We start from the raw sequence: 18,070 nt of genomic DNA on the forward strand, positions 1-18,070 counted from the left end.
GATTTATTATTTCTTGATATTGTTACTTAGAGGATTTTCAAAATCAGTTCTAAAATTGTCTGGACAAAGAATTTTTTATTTCTTTTTCTTTTTTGTTTTTTTTGGTTAAATCAGACTATGTTTTTTAGGGTATAATTTTATGAGTTTGGAATGTGTCTTATCTCTGTGGTATCTCCCAATTGGCACACAGTACAAAAATTGGAGATTTATTTATGATTTTAAAAATCTGTTAATAGCTTTATGGAAGTACAATTAACATTCAAATAATTATGCATGTTTAAATTGTATAATTAGATAAACTTTGACATATTTATGCACTTTAAAGACATCAACATAATCAAAATTGTGAACATGTTCTTCATTCCCAAAAGTTTTCTTACACTCTTACGTAATCTTGATATTCTGCCCTTTTGACCTACTCTCTCCTCTCTCCCCCAGGCAACCAATGTTCTGCTTTGGATCACTGTAGATTAATATACATATACTGAATTCTTCAAGTAAATTCTAAGGTATGTACTTTTTTTTTTTTTTTTTGTCTAGCTTCTTCCACTCAACATAATAATTTTGAGGTTTATCTATGTTGTTGAATTCATCAATAGTTCATTCCTTTTAATAGCTGATTAGCTTTCCATTGTATGGATATACCACAATGTTCTTAGCACTTTACTTCCTGATGGACACTTGGGTTGTTTCCAGTTTAGTGATATTACAAATCAAACAGCTGTAAATAGTTGCATATGTGTCTTGATATGGATATAAGTTCTCTCTCTTTTTTTTTGGCCCCACTGTGCAGTATGTGGGATTTTAGTTACCTGACCAGGGATCGAACCCACACCCCCTGCAGTGGAAGCATGGAATCATAACCACTGGACTGCTAGAGAAGTCCCTTTTTAAAAATTTATTTTTATTTTTTGGTATAAGCTCTCCTTTGTCTTAGGTAAATACCTAAGAATGGAAAGACTGGACCCTATGTTCATGCTATTTACTTTTTAAAGAAACTATAAAGTTGATTGTCCAAGTGACTCTGCCATATTGCATTCCCACATGCAATTTAGAGAGCTCAAGTTGTACCATATCCTAATCAACACTTGGTATGGTCAACATTTTTATTTTGGCCATTCTAATAGGTATGCTTTATCACACTATGGTTTTCATTTACATTTCTCTAAAGACTCATCATGTTGCTTGTTTTTTTAATATCTTAATTTGGAAAAAGGATATCATCTTTGGTAAAGTGTCTTCCAAACTTTGCCTCACTTTTTATTAGGTTATTTTCTTTCTTAATGTTGCATTTTAAGAGCTCTTTATGCATTCTATATATAAATCCTTTATCAGATATATGATTTGCAAATAATTTCTCTCCATTATGGTTTGTCTTTTCCTATCTTAGCAGTATCTTTCTTAATTTTGATAACATCAAATTAATGGATTTGTGTCTTTTATGGATTTTGCTTTTAGTATATTTATGAAATTTTTGCATTACCAAGGTCAAAAAATGTTCTTCTAGGTATTATTTAGAAGTTTTATAGTTTTGTGAAACACATTATGTTTAAAGTCCATTTTGAGTTAATTTTTGTATGTGGAAAAAAGCATGGGTTCAAGTTCATTTTGTGCAACTGTTTCAACAAAATTTGTTGAAAAGATTTACAGATTCTCCACTGAATTGTCTTTGCATCTTTGTTTAAAATCAATTGAATATATGTAAGGGGGCCTTTATTGGCACTTTCTATTCTAGTTCAGTGATCCTTGACACAAATATTATTCAGGCATTTTTATTGAAGTTTTCCAATAAGTCTTAATGTTAGGTGATATGTCTTTCAAGTTTGTTCTTCTTTTTCCAAACTTGTTATTACTACTCTAGGTCTTTGATTTATATATCAGTTTTAGAATCATCTTGTCAATATCTAATAACAAAAAACCTGTTGAGATTTCGATAGAAATCACATGGAATTTATAGATCAATTTAGGGAGAATTGCCAACTTAGCTGTATTGAGCCTTCTAAGCCCTAAAAAAAGTAAAATTCTCCACTTATTCAGGTCTTCTTTAAAGCCTTTCAGCACTGATTTGAGTGTACAAATGTTGCATATCTTTAGTTGGATTTAGTCCTAATATTCCAAACTTTTGATGGTATTGTATTTTAATTTCTTTATTTTTTGTGTATAGAAATATACTTGATATTTCTATAATAAACTGGCACACTACAAAAATGCTAAACCAAACTTCTTTGTTTTGAGTTATTTCATTTTTTATTTATTTTTTAGATTCAGCAGATTTTTCTACTTAGAAAATCATGCAAATTCTAAATCCCTTCACTTCTCCGGTCTCCGGTCTCCACCTCCTCAACTCAGAAAGTTCACTAGTCTGTGCCCTTCTATTCTCTCCCTGTGTTGTTCCTGGAATATTTCTCTGCTTAGTAACATGGGACAACAGAAAACTACCTTGCCTGTTTCACTTCTCTCAGAAAATACTGTCCTTTTTGCATAATATTTAAAGTCATCTTGAGAATTGTTGTTTCATATATTTTACCCAGTTTCTTAGCTGTTTGAAGGAAGATAAATCTGTCCCCTGTTATTCCAGTCTGGCCCGAAGCAGAAATATGTAAAGTGTGTCTCAATCTATACAAGTATCCACCTCTTGTCCTCACATTTTTTTTATTAAAATATGATTTACATACCATAAAATCCATTGTTTCAAAGTGTACAGTTGAATGATTTTTAGAATATTCACTTAATTGTTCAATAACCACCACTATCTAATTCCAGAACGTTTTATCAGCTCACAAAAGAAACCCTGCCAACCCTTAATCTACTTTCTGTCTCTATGGAGTTTTCTATACTGGCTACTTCATGTAGATAAAGTTATGCACTATGTGGCCTTTGCCTCTGACTTCTTTCAATAAGCAGAATATGTTCAAGGCTTATCAATGCTATAGGATGAATTGGTAACTTATTTTTATGGCTAAATAATGTTGTTATATGGATATACCACATTTTATTTATTCTTTGATCAATTGATGGATATTTGGGTGGTTTGGACTTTTTGTTTATTACAAGTAATTCTGCTGTTAACATTCATGTTCATATTTTTGGGTTGATATGAGTTTTCAGTTAGTTTGAATATATGCCTGGGAGGGTAACTGCTGAATCATATGTTTAATTTTTGATAAACTGCCAAAATATTTTACAAAGTGACCTTGTTTTCCCTCTGCATTGCAGCCTAAAATCTTCCTTCCCTCAGTAAGCTGGAGCCAAGTTTTGTAGCAAACAATAACACAAGGTTCACATGGCTATATACAGATGGCACTCCACAGTGTGCGTGGAAATAGGAGAAAAAAGAAAACAGTGGCACTAAATAAATTTCAGATTTTTGTAAAAAATGGAAAATCTTTGCCGTCACAAAGTAGAGCATACTCTGGCATTGCACTGCTTTACCTTGGTACTCAGGTGGAAAAAAGCAATGTGAACACTTAGGTGGTGAGTTTAGTTTGTAATAATATTCTTCTCTAGAGACAAAGAAACTAATAAAATGTCTTCTTTGTAAAGTACATGAGAGCTTTTCTGTGGTAAAATGATTCAATTGGGCCTATAGTTAGGAGAGTAGATTTTAAGTGTCCTCACCAATAAATAAATAGTAACTACCTGAGGTGATAGATATGTCATTTAGCTATATTATGGTAATCATTTCATATGTATACATCAAAAGATCATGTTGTACATCATAAATATATGAATCTTCCTCAACTTATCAACTTATGATGGGGTTACGTACCAATAAACCCATCATAAATTGAAAATATCATATGGTGAAAATGCATTTAATGCACCTAACCTACCAAACATCATAACTTAGCCTAATTGACCTTAAACATGCTCAGAATACTTACATTAGCCTACAGTTGGGAAAAATCATCTAATACAAAGCCTATTTTATAATAAATTGTTAAATATCTCATGTAATTTATTGAATTCTGCACTCAAAGTGAAAACAGGATGGTTGTACGGATACAGAATGGTTGTAAGTATTGGTTGTCCACCCTTGTGATCACCTGGCTGATTGGGAGGTGCCACTGCTCAGCTGTGGCTCTGTGCCTACTGCATTTCATTAGTCGGGATATTCAAAATTTGAAGTACACTTTGCACTGAATGCATGTAACTTTTACATCATTGTAAATTGGAAAAATTTTGAGTGGGACCATTCTAAGTCAGGGACTGTCTGTACAAAACTTTTATTTAACAATCATACCTTAATGAAACTGGATAAATAGGGGGATGGGCCTAGAACCTCTTGTTGCAAGAAATCAAGACACTTTAAAAAATGCCTAGGTTAAGCCTTTGAAAAGGAAAAGAAAATCTCATTGGCTTAATTGTGATTAAAAAACAGTGATTATACTATTTTGTTGAAAGAAGTTGAGTAAATTAAAAGAATCATACACCATTGACATTGACAGTGAAACACCTTCAAATAGAAAAAGTGCTAAAAAATGGTGGTAAAACATATATAATTTTCCCAAAATTTAATCAATAATGCTATACATTGATCAGTGCATGTTTGTGAGTCTTATGTTGAAGTTAATCTAATTATAAACCATGGGTTAACTTTTCGTTTTACTCCAACATAATATCTGGAAGAACATATGTGTTTGTAGAATGTTAAATTGTTACAATATTCAGAAGGAAAATATTTGTTCTTGAAGAGGGAAAGGGATCCATGTTATATTGTTGAAATAGAATGTGAAATTCAGTAGATTCAAGGTAATTTCAGGGAATTCCGCTGGTTTGCAAAGAAATGGAAAATGCTGAAAATTTTTCAGAATTAAAAGGAATGAGCTAACACAAGAATAGAGTAAGAGTTTATTGAAGTAGAATTAAGATCTCAGTAAAGGTAGAAACTGCTTGTCCATAACCTTAATAAGAAGTCCGCCTTTATGGTAATAGCATTGTAATGGGACAACCCATGTGCAATGGAAAAATGCATTCATTCTAGGGGCACTCATTTGGTTTGGATAGCCTCACATTCAGAAATGGTTCAAGGAGAAAATGGGAGAGGTTGTGACATTAAAATAAAATAAATAAATAAAAGGAAAAAATGCCTTGAGGAAAATATATTGAATTATTATAAAAAATAATTTAACATCACCAATACACTAAAAGGAATTTGGGGGTATGTTGTATATATCAGTCAGAATCTTTGCAAGTATAAATCATTTGATTGTGTGTCCACATTACAATCACTTTTTTGTACTTCATTATCTCCATCTTTTGCTTTGGAAAGAGTAGGAGCCTATGCCAAAAACACAGACTATTTTGCATTGGAAATCTCCAAATCTAACCATTATGGCATGAATTCTTTGAATGCAGACACCAATTTTGTACAATTGCTTATGGTATGCATAATGCTGCACAAGGCAATGTACTAAGTGTATTATTTTACACATAGGAAGTGTAAAATAATTTCTGAAGGATAAACAGATAAATTTTCAGGACATTTAAATTTTACATGCAGAACACTGAATTTCAAACTAACTCAATTAACATTAATATACATACTATCACATTTTATAATCAGAAAAATTAATTAAAATAATACAGTGTAGCTTGAATCAAAAATATATCTTCTTCCAAGTAACCATATCAATTTGAGCATAGAGTTTGCCAATGTCACATTCGAAGCACTTTAAAAATCAATTTTTCTCTTTTTATTTTTCCAAAATACAATATATAGAATTTTACATTGAAGGGGAAAAAAATAGCTGACACATAGGGGAAATAAATGATTGGCTTTCCCCACCCAATGTCTGTCTGGATGGGCAGAGAGAAGCATGACATTACTGGAGAGGTGATGACATCTAAAATGATGTATCAGAGTACTTGCTTTGGCAGCACATATACTAAATTTGGACCAATACAGAGAAGATTAGCATGGTCTCTGCACAGGATGACATGCAAATTCATGAAGCATTCCATATTTTGAAAGCAGTTCAAAGAGGGAAGATTATAGCAATACAAGTCTACCTCAAGAAACAAGAAAAAATCTCAAATAAATAATCTAACTTTACACTAAAGGAAATAGAGAAAGAAAAACAAAAAAAACCCCCAAAGTTATTAGAAGGAAAGAAATCATAAAAATCAGAGCAGAAATAAATGAAACAGAAACAAAGAAAACATAGCAAAGATCAATAAAACTAAAAGTTGTTTCTTTGAGAAGATAAACAAAATTGAGAAACCTTTACCCAGACTCATCGAAAAAAAAAAAAAAGAGAGGACTCAAATCAAAATTAGAAAAGAAAATGGAGAAGTTACCACAGACACCGCAGAAATACAAAGCATCCTAAGAGACTACTACAAGCAGCTCCATGCCAATAAAATGGACAACCTGGAAGAAACAGAAATTTTTAGAAAGTTATAACCTTACAAGACTGAACCAGGAAGAGACAGAAAATATAAACAAACCAATCACAAGTAATGAAATTGAAACTGTGATTAAAAATCTTCCAACAAACAAAAGTCCAGGACCAGATGGTTTCACAGGTGAATTCTATCAAGTATTTGGGGAAGAACTAACACCAATCCTTCTCAAACTCTTCAGAAAATTGTAGAGGAAGGAACACTCCCAAACTCATTCTATGAGGCCACAATCACCCTGATACCAAAACCAGACAAAGACGCTACAGAAAAAGAAAATTACAGACCAATATCACTGATGAATATAGATGCAAAAATCTTCAACAAAATACTAGCAAACATAATCCAACAACATGGTAAAAGGATCATACACCATGATCAAGTGGGGTTTATCCCAGGGATGCAAGGATTCTTCAATATATGTAAATCAATCAATGGATACACCATATTAACAAATTGAAGGATAAAAGCTATATGATCATGTCAACAGATGCAGAAAAAGCTTCTGACAAATTTCAACACCCATTTATGATAAAAACTCTTCAGAAAGTGGGCACAGAGGGAACCTACCTCAACATAATAAAGGCCATATATGACAAACCCACAGCAAACATCATTCTTAATGGTGAAAAACTGAAAGTATTTCCTCTAAGATCAGGAACAAGACAAGGATGTCCATTCTCACCACTATTATTCAACATTGTTTTGGAAGTCCTAGCCAAGGCAATCAGAGAAGAAAAAGAAGTAAAAGGAATACAATTTGGAAAAGAAGAAATAAAATTGTCACTGTTTGCAGATGACATGACACTATACATAGAGAATCCTAAAGATGCCACCAGAAAACTATTAGAGCTAATCAATGAATTTGGTAAAGTTGCAGGATACAAAATTAATGTACAGAAATCTCTTGCATTCCTATACACTAATGATGAAAAATCTGAAAGAGAAATTAAGTAATCACTCCCATTTACCATTGCAACAAAAAGAATAAAATACCTAGGAATAAACCTACCTAAGGAGACAAAAGACCTGTATGCAGAAAACCATAAGACAATGATGAAAGAAATTAAAGATGATAAAAACAGGTGGAGAGATATACCATGTTCCTGGATTGGAAGAATCAGTATTGTGACAATTACTAAACTATCCAAAACAATCTACAGATTCAATGCAATCCTTGTTCAAATTACCAATGGCAGACCCAGAGTCTGTCATACAGAGTGAAGTAAGTCAGAAAGAAAAAGACAAATACCGTATGCTAACACATATATATGGAATTTAAGGGGAAAAAAAATGTCATGAAGAACCTAGGGGTAAGACAGTAATAAAGACGCAGACCTACTGGAGAACGGACTTGAGGATATGGGGAGGGGGAAGAGTGAGCTTTGACAGGGCGAGAGAGAGTCATGGACATATACACACTAACAAACGTAGTAAGGTAGATAGCTAGGGGGAAGCAGCCGCAAGGCACAGGGATATTAGCTCGGTGCTTTGTGATAGCCTGGAGGGGTGGGATAGGGAGAGTGGGAGGGAGGGAGACGCAAGAGGGAAGACATATGGGAACATATGTATATGTATAACTGATTCACTTTGTTATAAAGCAGAAACTAACACACCATTGTAAAGCAATTATACCCCAATAAAGATGTTTAAAAAAAAAAATTACCAATGGCATTATTTTACAGAACTAGAACAAAAAAAAATCTTAAAATTTGCATGGAGACACAAAAGACCCTGAATAACCAAAGCCATGTTGATAAAAAAAAACGGAGCTGGAGGAATCCGACTCCCTGACTTCAGAGTACACTACAAAGTTACAGTAATCAAGACAGTATGGTACTGGCACAAAAACAGAAATATTGATCAATGGAACAGGATAGAAAGTCCAGACATAAACCCATGCACCTGTGGTCAACTAATCTATGACAAAGGAGGCAAGGATATACAATGGAGAAAAGACAGTGTCTTCAGAAAGTGGTGCTGGGAAAACTGGACAGCTACATGTAAAAGAATGAAATTCGAACACTCCCTAACACCATACACAAAAATAAACTCCAAATGGATTAGAGACCTAAATGTTAGACTGGACACTGTAAAACTCTTAGGGGAAAACATAGGAAGAACACTGTTTGACATAAATCACAGCAAGGTCTTTTTTGATCCACCTCCTAGAGTAATGGAAATAAAAAGAAAAATAAACAAACGGGACCTAATGAAACTTAAAAGCATTTGCAAAGCAAAGGAAAATACAAACAAGACAGAAAGACCACCCTCAGAATGCGAGAAAATATTTGCAAATGAATCAACGGACAAAGGATTAATCTCCAAAATATATAAACAGCTCTTGCAGCTCAATATTAAAAAAAAATAACCCAATCCAAAAATGGGCAGAAGAGCTAAATAGATATTTCTCCAAAGAATACATACAGAAGGCCACAAAGTACCTGAAAAGCTGCTCAACATCAGTAATTATTAGAGAAATGCAAATCAAAACTACAATGAGATATCACCTCACACCAGTTAGAATGGGCATCATCAGAAAATCTACAAACAATAAATGCTGGAGAGGGTGTGGAGAAAAGGGAACCCTCTTGCACTGTTGGTGGGAATGTAAATTGATACAGCCACTATGGAGAACAGTATGGAGGTTCCTTAATAAACTAAAAATAGAATTACCATATGATACAGCAATCCCACTACTGGGCATATACCCTGAGAAAACCATAATTCAAAAAGACACATGCACCCCAATGTTCATTGCAGTACTATTTACAATAGCCAGGTCATGGAAACAACATAAATGCCCATCAGCAGACAAATGGCTAAAGAAGATATGGTACATATATACAATGGAATATTTCTCAGCCATAAAAAGGAAAAAATTTGGTCATTTGTTGAGACGTGGATGGATCTAGAGACTGTCATACACGATGAAGTAAGTCAGAAATAGAAAAACACATGTCATATATTAATGCATATATGTGGAACCTAGAAAAATGGGACAGATGAACAGGTTTGCAGTGCAGAAATAGAGACACAGATGTAGAGAACAAACGTATGGACACCAAGTGGGGAAAGCGGTGGGGGTGGGTGGTGGTGGTGTGATGAATTGGGAGATTGGAATTGACTTATATACACTAATATGTATGAAATGGACAACTAATAAGAACCTGCTTTATAAAAAGTAAATAAAATAAAATTCAAAAATTCAAAAATAAAAGAAAATGATGTGTTACAGTGTTAAAACAAATGAGAAATGAATATGTGATTCAATATTCTTCTAAATGCATGCAATAAAATGTTATATTTTAATACATTTCATTGCTTCTATAATTCATTTATTGTTTCTTTTTCATTTTTTCTTTCTTTTTCTTTTTTAGTATCACTACTTTGTGCTCTCTATATTAAATCATAACCATAGCAATACCTTAGAGATATCTCACAGATGGATAGGAAATTGCTAACAATGCAAGGCAACTTAAAAAGGAAATAACAGGATAGGCCATTACCATGACTGTCACAGTCTATGTTGCCCAGGGCTTTGTCCTGCCATCTCAAGAAACTTCTGCTTATAGGAGCAGAGCTCTCAGGGAAGGCCGTGGTATCAATATTCTCATTTTACTTTAATGCTACTGTCCCATAACTTCTGCTTTATAAAACATATTTTAGGGTTGACTCAGCTATGTTTATAATATTAGCAGATGTGAAGGTAAATATGTAGACTCGGAAATTAGCTCTACAAATTGTTTGAGAAACAAGAAAGAATTAAGATTTCAGATAATGGCAGTTTTTCATAATAAATTTACATTCTGTGATAAAAGTGTAGTCTAAAGAACCAAGGAGAAAATAACTCCATTAGACAGGTTCATTTTGAATAGGGATTCCACATAATTATAGTAGAATATATAACCTCATTTGAGTATAACTGATTACAAGTACTCACGCTGATGGGAATCAGGAATATTGTGTTAATCATGGTAATGCTTTTCTAACTCACTGATGGTTACTCACTTATCTATCAGGAACAGTCTTTAGATCTGCTACTCACTTTCCTTTTATCTTTTTTTTAATGGAAGTATAATTGACTTACAATATTATACCAGTTTCAGGTGTACAACACAGAGATTTGATATTTTTGTATATTACAAAATGACCACAACAATGTCTAGTTATCATTTGTCACCCAAGGATATTAACATATTATTGAATATATTCTCTATGCAGTACATTAAATCTCTGTGACTTATTTCCTTCATAACTGAAATAATCTCCCTCTCCTAGTTCAGTCATCTACCCATTCTCCTCTCCTCTGGCAACCACCTGTTTGTCTGCTGCATCTATGAGTCTGCTTCAATTTTGTTATGTTTGTTCATTTGTTTTGGTTTTTAGATTCCACATATAAGTCAAATCATATGGTAATTGTTTTTCTCTATATGACTTATTTCACTTAGTGTAATATCCTCTAGGCCCAGACATGTTGTTGCAAATGGAAAGATTTCATTTCTCATAGCTCAGTAATGTTCCATTGTGTGTGCCTCTGTGTGTGTGTAATATATATGTGTGTGTACATATATACATATATAAATATATCACATATATATGTATTTGTAGATATGTGTGTATTTATATGTATGTCTGTATGTGTGTGTATATATATATATATATATATGTTATGTGTATGTATATACACATCACATCTTCTTTAGCCATTCATCTGTTGGTGGACACTTAGGATGCTTCCATATCTTGGCTATTGTAAATAATGCTGCAATGAACCTATATAGATAGGGGTGCAAATGTCTTTTCAAGTTACTATTTTTGTTTTCTTTGGGGAAAATCCTAGAAGTGGAATTGTTGAATCATATAGTTGTCCTATTTTTAAATATTTGAGGAGTCTCCATACTATTTTCCATTGTGCCTGCCCCAGTTTACATTCTCACCAAATATGCACAAATGTCCCCTTTTCTCCACATCCTTGCCAACACTTCTTTGTTGTCTTTGTGATAATAGTCATTCTGACAGATATGAGGTGATATCTCACTGTGGTTTTGATTTGCATTTGCCTGAGTGTTGGTGAAGTTGAGTATTTTTTCATGTGTCCATTGGCTCTGTGTATGTCTTATTTGGAAAAAATGTCTATTCATGTCTTCTGCCCATGTATTAATTGAGATGTTTGGTCTTTTTGATATTGAGTTGTTTGAGTTCTTCGTATGTTTTGGATATTAGCATATTATCAGGTATATCTTTTGCAAATACGTTCTTCCATTCAGTAGGCTGCCTTTTCCTTTAGTTGACAGTTTCCTTCATTGTACAAAAACTGTTTAGTTTGATGTACTCCCATTTGTTTTTGCAGATGAAGCTTATATAGATAGGTATAAATTAGTAAAACATGTGTTAGAAACCCCAGATAAAAGGTAAGAGTGGAGATTAGAATTTTTTAAAATTATTTAACAAATATGTATTGAGCTTATTCTGTGTTCAGACACTGTTATAGGCACTGGAGATACATTAAATGATGTCTGCCCTCAGAGAGATTACATTCAAGTAAGTCATGGCCACTGTATAGTTCCCTTGCTTATGAATTTAGATAATAATTGTTCTTGTGGTTGGAAACTATAAGATTTTATTAGTTTTCTAACAACATATTTATATTTAAGGTATTCACAAGAAGAAACAATATTTTGTTAGGCTATCAGTCTATTGACTGGTAACATATATTTATTTGAGCAGTATAATGGTAGCAAGCCCAGTAACGATATTTATTTTTGCCAAACATTTTTCATTCTGTTTAATTCTAAGAATAATTTAAAAATCTCAAATGAAATAAAGAATTAGTGAACAAACCTAAGTTCATATTCATATATAGTTGTGGTTAATTCCTAAGTTTTTCTTTAGCTGTTAAAATCAAAGTCAAAATCAAGATTAGGATTTATTTTTCAGTATCTACCAGTAGAGGTGCATTAATTTTGTTTAATTTTAGTTACTTTCAGGGAAATGAATTTAGTCTTCGAAAGAGGAAAGCATATCACAGGTAACATTTTCCACTGACTAGAGTTAATGTTTCTTCACGGCCAACCAAATATTTTATTATTATTTTCTGTATTTTCATTGCTTAGCTCTTAAAGTAAGTTATTGGTAGTGGTTGATCTATTTTCACCATATATTATGGTCCTGCAAGGTTTTCTTTCAGTTTTTCTGGTTATTATTTTCATAATCAGTCTCAAGTTTTCTTCCAAGAAAAATATGCATATTCATTTATTTTACTCTCAATTTCAAAACAAATGAAAAATAGGAAAAGACAATTTTGTAATAAAGCACAATTGTTGCTCTTATCTGATGACAATGTAATCCTAGGAAAGGTTAAGCTTTACTCTAAATAAATGCAAGAGTTTATTCAGATCCAGCACATGCACATACATTATGAAGATATGTAAAATATTTGTCAAAATGTATTTTCGTGCTTGACTTTCATCGCCTCTGCTCTCAGCTACAGTTCACCATTTCTTATTCTTCTTGCAGGTCCATTTGAGATATATTTTGACAATCAGTCAAACTTATTAGTTTACAAAAGTCTGCTTTCTTAATGTGGGTAAGATAATAATGCAGAAGGATGATACACTCAGCTTTGTGGCACACAAAGCATAGTATTGCACGAGATTAATAATCTGGGGACTAATAATTGGGAGATATAAAGCAGTAATTTATAATCATGAATTGATACTCTAGTTCAGATTAGTTTACCTAATTACCATCCCTTAGAATCTGAACAAATGGACCATGTGACAGATGAACTTCTATAGGGATAGAAGGGGAAAATTCTTTTTAATCAGCTAGAGGACAGCATAAATCCCTGAAAATCTGAGTTGAGAATATTAAGAAATCTGAATATGGAAACGATGACATGGGAAATGATAGAATATGAAGGTAAGCTTCACCTGCTTAAAAATTTGATCTGGATTAAGTTTAATTTGTATGGTTTGACAGGCAGTGCAAGTGCCTGTTTGCTGATCATATTCTTAGGCATAACTGTCAAAAAATTTGATCAAAGAAAAATGGAAAGGGGCAAACATTTCTTGAACTTTCCTTTGAAATAATGACCCCCTTTCCTTTTCTCATTAATTTTAAACCATCACCACCACAAAGAAGCAGAGACTCCATTTATCTGTAGTCTGGTGGCTGGTAATTTATATTTCTCTGTAGGTTCATCAATTTTAAGCCTTTGCAGTAAACAAAGGACCTCTGCTTGACTTTAGTAGATAGTCTTGACATATATTAAGTTACTCCAATTACCAAAAGGAGGTATTCTGACAATATCTTCACTCCTACAAATACCTTTCCTGTATTCTCACCTAGCAAACTGCACCCAGTAGGTATTAAAACTATTTATTCAAACAGCGACTGAATTAAAAAATTAATAGAATATGTTAAATGTGGCACAAAAGTATGAGTTTATGTAATTTTGTTTGAAAAAAAAGTAACAATAGCCATTTAAGAAGTCTAGATAGTATTTACTTGACCCAGAAATTCCATTACTGGACATTTGTTTTCCAGATACACTTGTACATGTGTGCAAAGACAAATGTAGTAGGATGCACAATCGAATTTCTTGTAATACCAAAAGATTAAAACACATTGTAAATGTCCTTCAATAAGAGATAGGCTAAAAACATGTTACAGCCACAAAATAGAAACCGTGCGGCCATTTAAAAGATATATGTTTATATTACAGTGTGTATATATGTGTGTGTAAGTGTGTGTACACACACACTCATATATATATATAATCTATATATGCATCATGTTTATTTATGTGTATATAGTACAGATATATACCATGCACATATATTTATTGTACATGTGATAACATATATACAACACACACAAATATGAAAAGATCTCTAAGATATGTAAAGTTTAAAATAGAACATTAGGGCTTCCCTGGTGGTGCAGTGGTTGAGAATCTGCCTGCCAATGCAGGGGACACGGGTTCGAGCCCTGGTCTGGGAAGATCCCATGTGCCGTGGAGCAACTAGGCCCGTGAGCCACAATTACTGAGCCTGCGCGTCTGGAGCCTGTGTTCCGCAACAAGAAATGCCGCAATAGTGAGAGGCCCGCGCACCGCGATGAAGAGTGGCCCCCGCTTGCCACAACTAGAGAAAGCCCTCGCACAGAAACAAAGACCCAACACAGCCATAAATAAATAAATTAAATAATAATAATTCTTAATTAAAAAAAAGTAAAATAGAACATAAAGAGCAGCACTATGTACTATACATAAGTGCCAATCCTAGAAACAATTCAAATTTCTGTCAACCAAGAAATGGATAAAGAAATTGTATTCTGTTGATATAATAGAACACCATACATCAAAGAAAATTAATGAGCTATAGCTACACACAATATGCTTGAATCTGAAATACATAATATTGAACTAAAAAAAGTTAGATGCCAAAGAATACCTTTAATAAAATTCGAGAACAGGCAACACTATAGATTTTAGTTACCATATAATGATGATAAGATAAAGGAAAAAATAAAGGAGCAAATATCATAAAATTCAGCTTTGTTTTACCAATAGAGAGAGGAGAATTACCATTTATTTGCAATCACTCTGTGTGTGTGTTTGTGTGTGTGTATTGGCAATGCTGTATTTATTAAACTTGGAGGTGATTATATTGTAGCTCAGGTTATAATAATTCATTATATCTACATTAATGTTTTATACACATTTTATTTATGGTATATTTAATGAATAACAAGATATTAATATGAAATATAAGATGCTAATCAATATGTACCTTATGTTTATATTTGTGGTAAGAGGAGAGTGTGGTATATTTACAAATGTGTATATATATGTATATATATAATTTCCTGATGGACAACCAAAAAGTTGAAAGGGTAGTTACACTGGAGAAAAGACATAATAAAGTAAAAATTGTGCCCATAATGTCATCAGGAAAAATACTAGCTTGGTGAGTTTTTTTTCCTTGAAGAACTGCTTTTTAACTGTTTGACAGAAGGGCTAAGCTTTTGAAAATATGTTTTTCTTTTTTTGTTAGAGCAGCAAAATGCCAGGTATGCCTGGCTTTTCTCAATTGTGTAAATTCCAACAGTTTTAGCTTGTGCAAAATATTTGAAGTCTAGTCTAAAGAAATTTTCAATTAGCGCCTTTGTAATATAGTATTGTTATTAACCAAATTCCACTACATAAACTTTTGTAATGTGTTGCCTTACTGAAAATAGCAAATTGACCTAAGAGCACAATAAGATGAATTAACCAAATGAGTTGAATTTATTCATGTCTAACTGTATCCAAGTTACATTTCTTAGTTTATTAAGGGGAAATGATAGTAGAACAAATAGCAAAAAAAAAAAAAAAGTTAAAAATAAAATAGTTTTTCTAATAAACATATACAGTTACTTGTAAAGTGGACACATTTTTGCAGCTACAGAATACATTTGTAAATGCAATGACAGTATTATAAATATACTTTGTTGGCATTATAGAGGATAATCCACCTTCTCTCTTACTTGGCTGTAATTTCTGTATTACTTCAGAACAAGGTGAGAGAGGTGATCCACCTGAATTTTCATCCCTGCTTTCCGACTTTAGTGAAATCTGAAGATTTTTTCTGAAATCCAAAGTCTGTTCTAAACTTGTTTTATGAGAGCTACACACACTAAGTAATGATGAATGAGTTTCTCCTTGTGGTCATGAACTTTTGCAGGAATACTCCATTAAGTTTAAATCTTTTGAAAATATGTGCCTCATAGAGGTGCCAGAGAAGATTGAAAGTAATCCTGTATTTCTTAAGGTGATGCTTCAGCCTTACAGTATGTGGTAAGAATTTGAAAACTTTCTTTAGCTTTAATCTGTATAGCTATATCTTCCTTAAGAATGCAATGTGATGAAGAGTCAATTCTGCAATGATTCACCTAAAAATGCAACAGCAAAAATTGATACAGGGATATTTAACTCTGAATAGATGAGGACTATTCGACTACCTCCAGTCTCACAAAAATATTTTAATTTGCAAGATATGCTGGAAATTATGTTTAGAGTGATTTACCATGGTCCACATTGCTGATTAAGATTGAATAAGCAGTTGAAATAAAAGAAACAAGAAGAGGGGATGAAAATATGGCTTAGAAACAAGCCCAAATTTGCTGCAAGTGGTCCAATTATTTTCATAGTCAAATGGTTTTTATAAAGCTTCAGTAGAATAATCAATGCTTACTCCTTTGAAATTGCACTCCTTTAGTTCTCTGGTCATTTGATTCTAGACTCCCCAGGAATGAGGCCTGGGAGAAGAAAAATGACAACAAGGGAGTGTATGCCTGTGTCCTTCTCCTTTTTTGTTTTGTTTTAATACCTTACTCTGCATAAAAGAGAGATTCCCATTTTGTTTAACACTCTTTCAGAATTTGTAGATGGAGGTTATGAACTTAGGAAAACTTGTATATAAATCCTAAAAGAACCCCTTTGTACTTTGTGACCTTAGACATTGTTTTAAATTTTTTATTGGCTCATTTTCTATAAAATGGAGATGATCATATTTACAAGTTTGATTTTTTAATTAAAACAATTTATGTGCTACAGCATATAGTCAAATGCTATAAGAATGTTCTTTTTTAAATATTGATCTAAAGGCAAAACATTTGTGAAAAAGTTGTGTAGTAATTATAATCGTCAAATATTAAGAATTATTTTTCCATAGAGTTTAGCAAAAGAGCAAGATATACCTTAGTTCTCACATTAAAACAATCAACATTTTTCCTATTCAACAGACATAAAGATTTTAAATATAATATTAAACATAAAAGCAACATACCTATATGTACAAAGCAAAATACCTATATGTACCAAAGGGCAAACTAAATAAGAAATGTGCAGTATTCTTACTAATAAAACTATAAATTTTTGATGTACATGAAGGAAATCTGAATAAATGGAAAGCTACAAAGGTGTATGAATGAAACAAGTCAATTTTGTAAAACTTTCAATTCTTTCCCCTCAACAAATTTAATGTAATCTCCAAATTCTGGAACTTGACAAAATCATCCTAAAATTTCTAAAATTCAAGTGGAATTTTACATGAGGAAGAATAAGCAAAAAAATATTGAAATATAATTATAAAGAAGGGAAAGGCTCATGCTACCAGATAATACAATATAAAGACCTAATTTAAAAAAAGCATAATGTTCCTATTGGCATAACTAGACCTATAGAACAATGGAACAGAGATTTCTAAAACAGAGCCATATATATACTTGAATTTGAATTTGAAAAATGTGATGTCTTTAATAAATGGTTTTGGAATTCCAATATCAAATCACTGACATACACACGTGCAAAAAATATCCAAGTTAGTGAAAAACCTAAATGAAAAATGATACAACTAAAATTATAGTTATAGAAGAATTTGTTTATGTATTTGGAGTATTAAAAGTGTATTGAACAAATCATAAAGAAATAAACTGGTAAATTTGACTGAACAAAATTTTAAACTATTTAACAATAATGCTATAATTATATTTAAAATGTGCACAAAAGCATGTAATAAAATATTTGCAACATGAATAACATATAATCAATAACATTAGTCCCAAGGGTATATAAAGCAGAATTTAGCCATATCTGCTATGTTTCAACTTGTATAAAGAA

General features: G+C 32.4%; 1 non-coding gene across 1 annotated transcript; it reads left to right on the forward strand.

The window, feature by feature from the left end:
- The first annotated feature begins 5,864 nt into the window (after positions 1–5,864).
- On the forward strand, positions 5,865–5,970 carry LOC114888455. The gene has a single exon (XR_003791790.1). It is a non-coding gene; the product is annotated as a U6 spliceosomal RNA (small nuclear RNA).
- The last annotated feature ends 12,100 nt before the right edge of the window (positions 5,971–18,070 follow it).

Source organism: Monodon monoceros, unplaced genomic scaffold (genome assembly GCF_005190385.1).
Source record: "Monodon monoceros isolate NGI ecotype Baffin Bay Population unplaced genomic scaffold, NGI_Narwhal_1 Super_Scaffold_8, whole genome shotgun sequence".
Lineage (NCBI taxonomy): Eukaryota > Metazoa > Chordata > Mammalia > Artiodactyla > Monodontidae > Monodon > Monodon monoceros.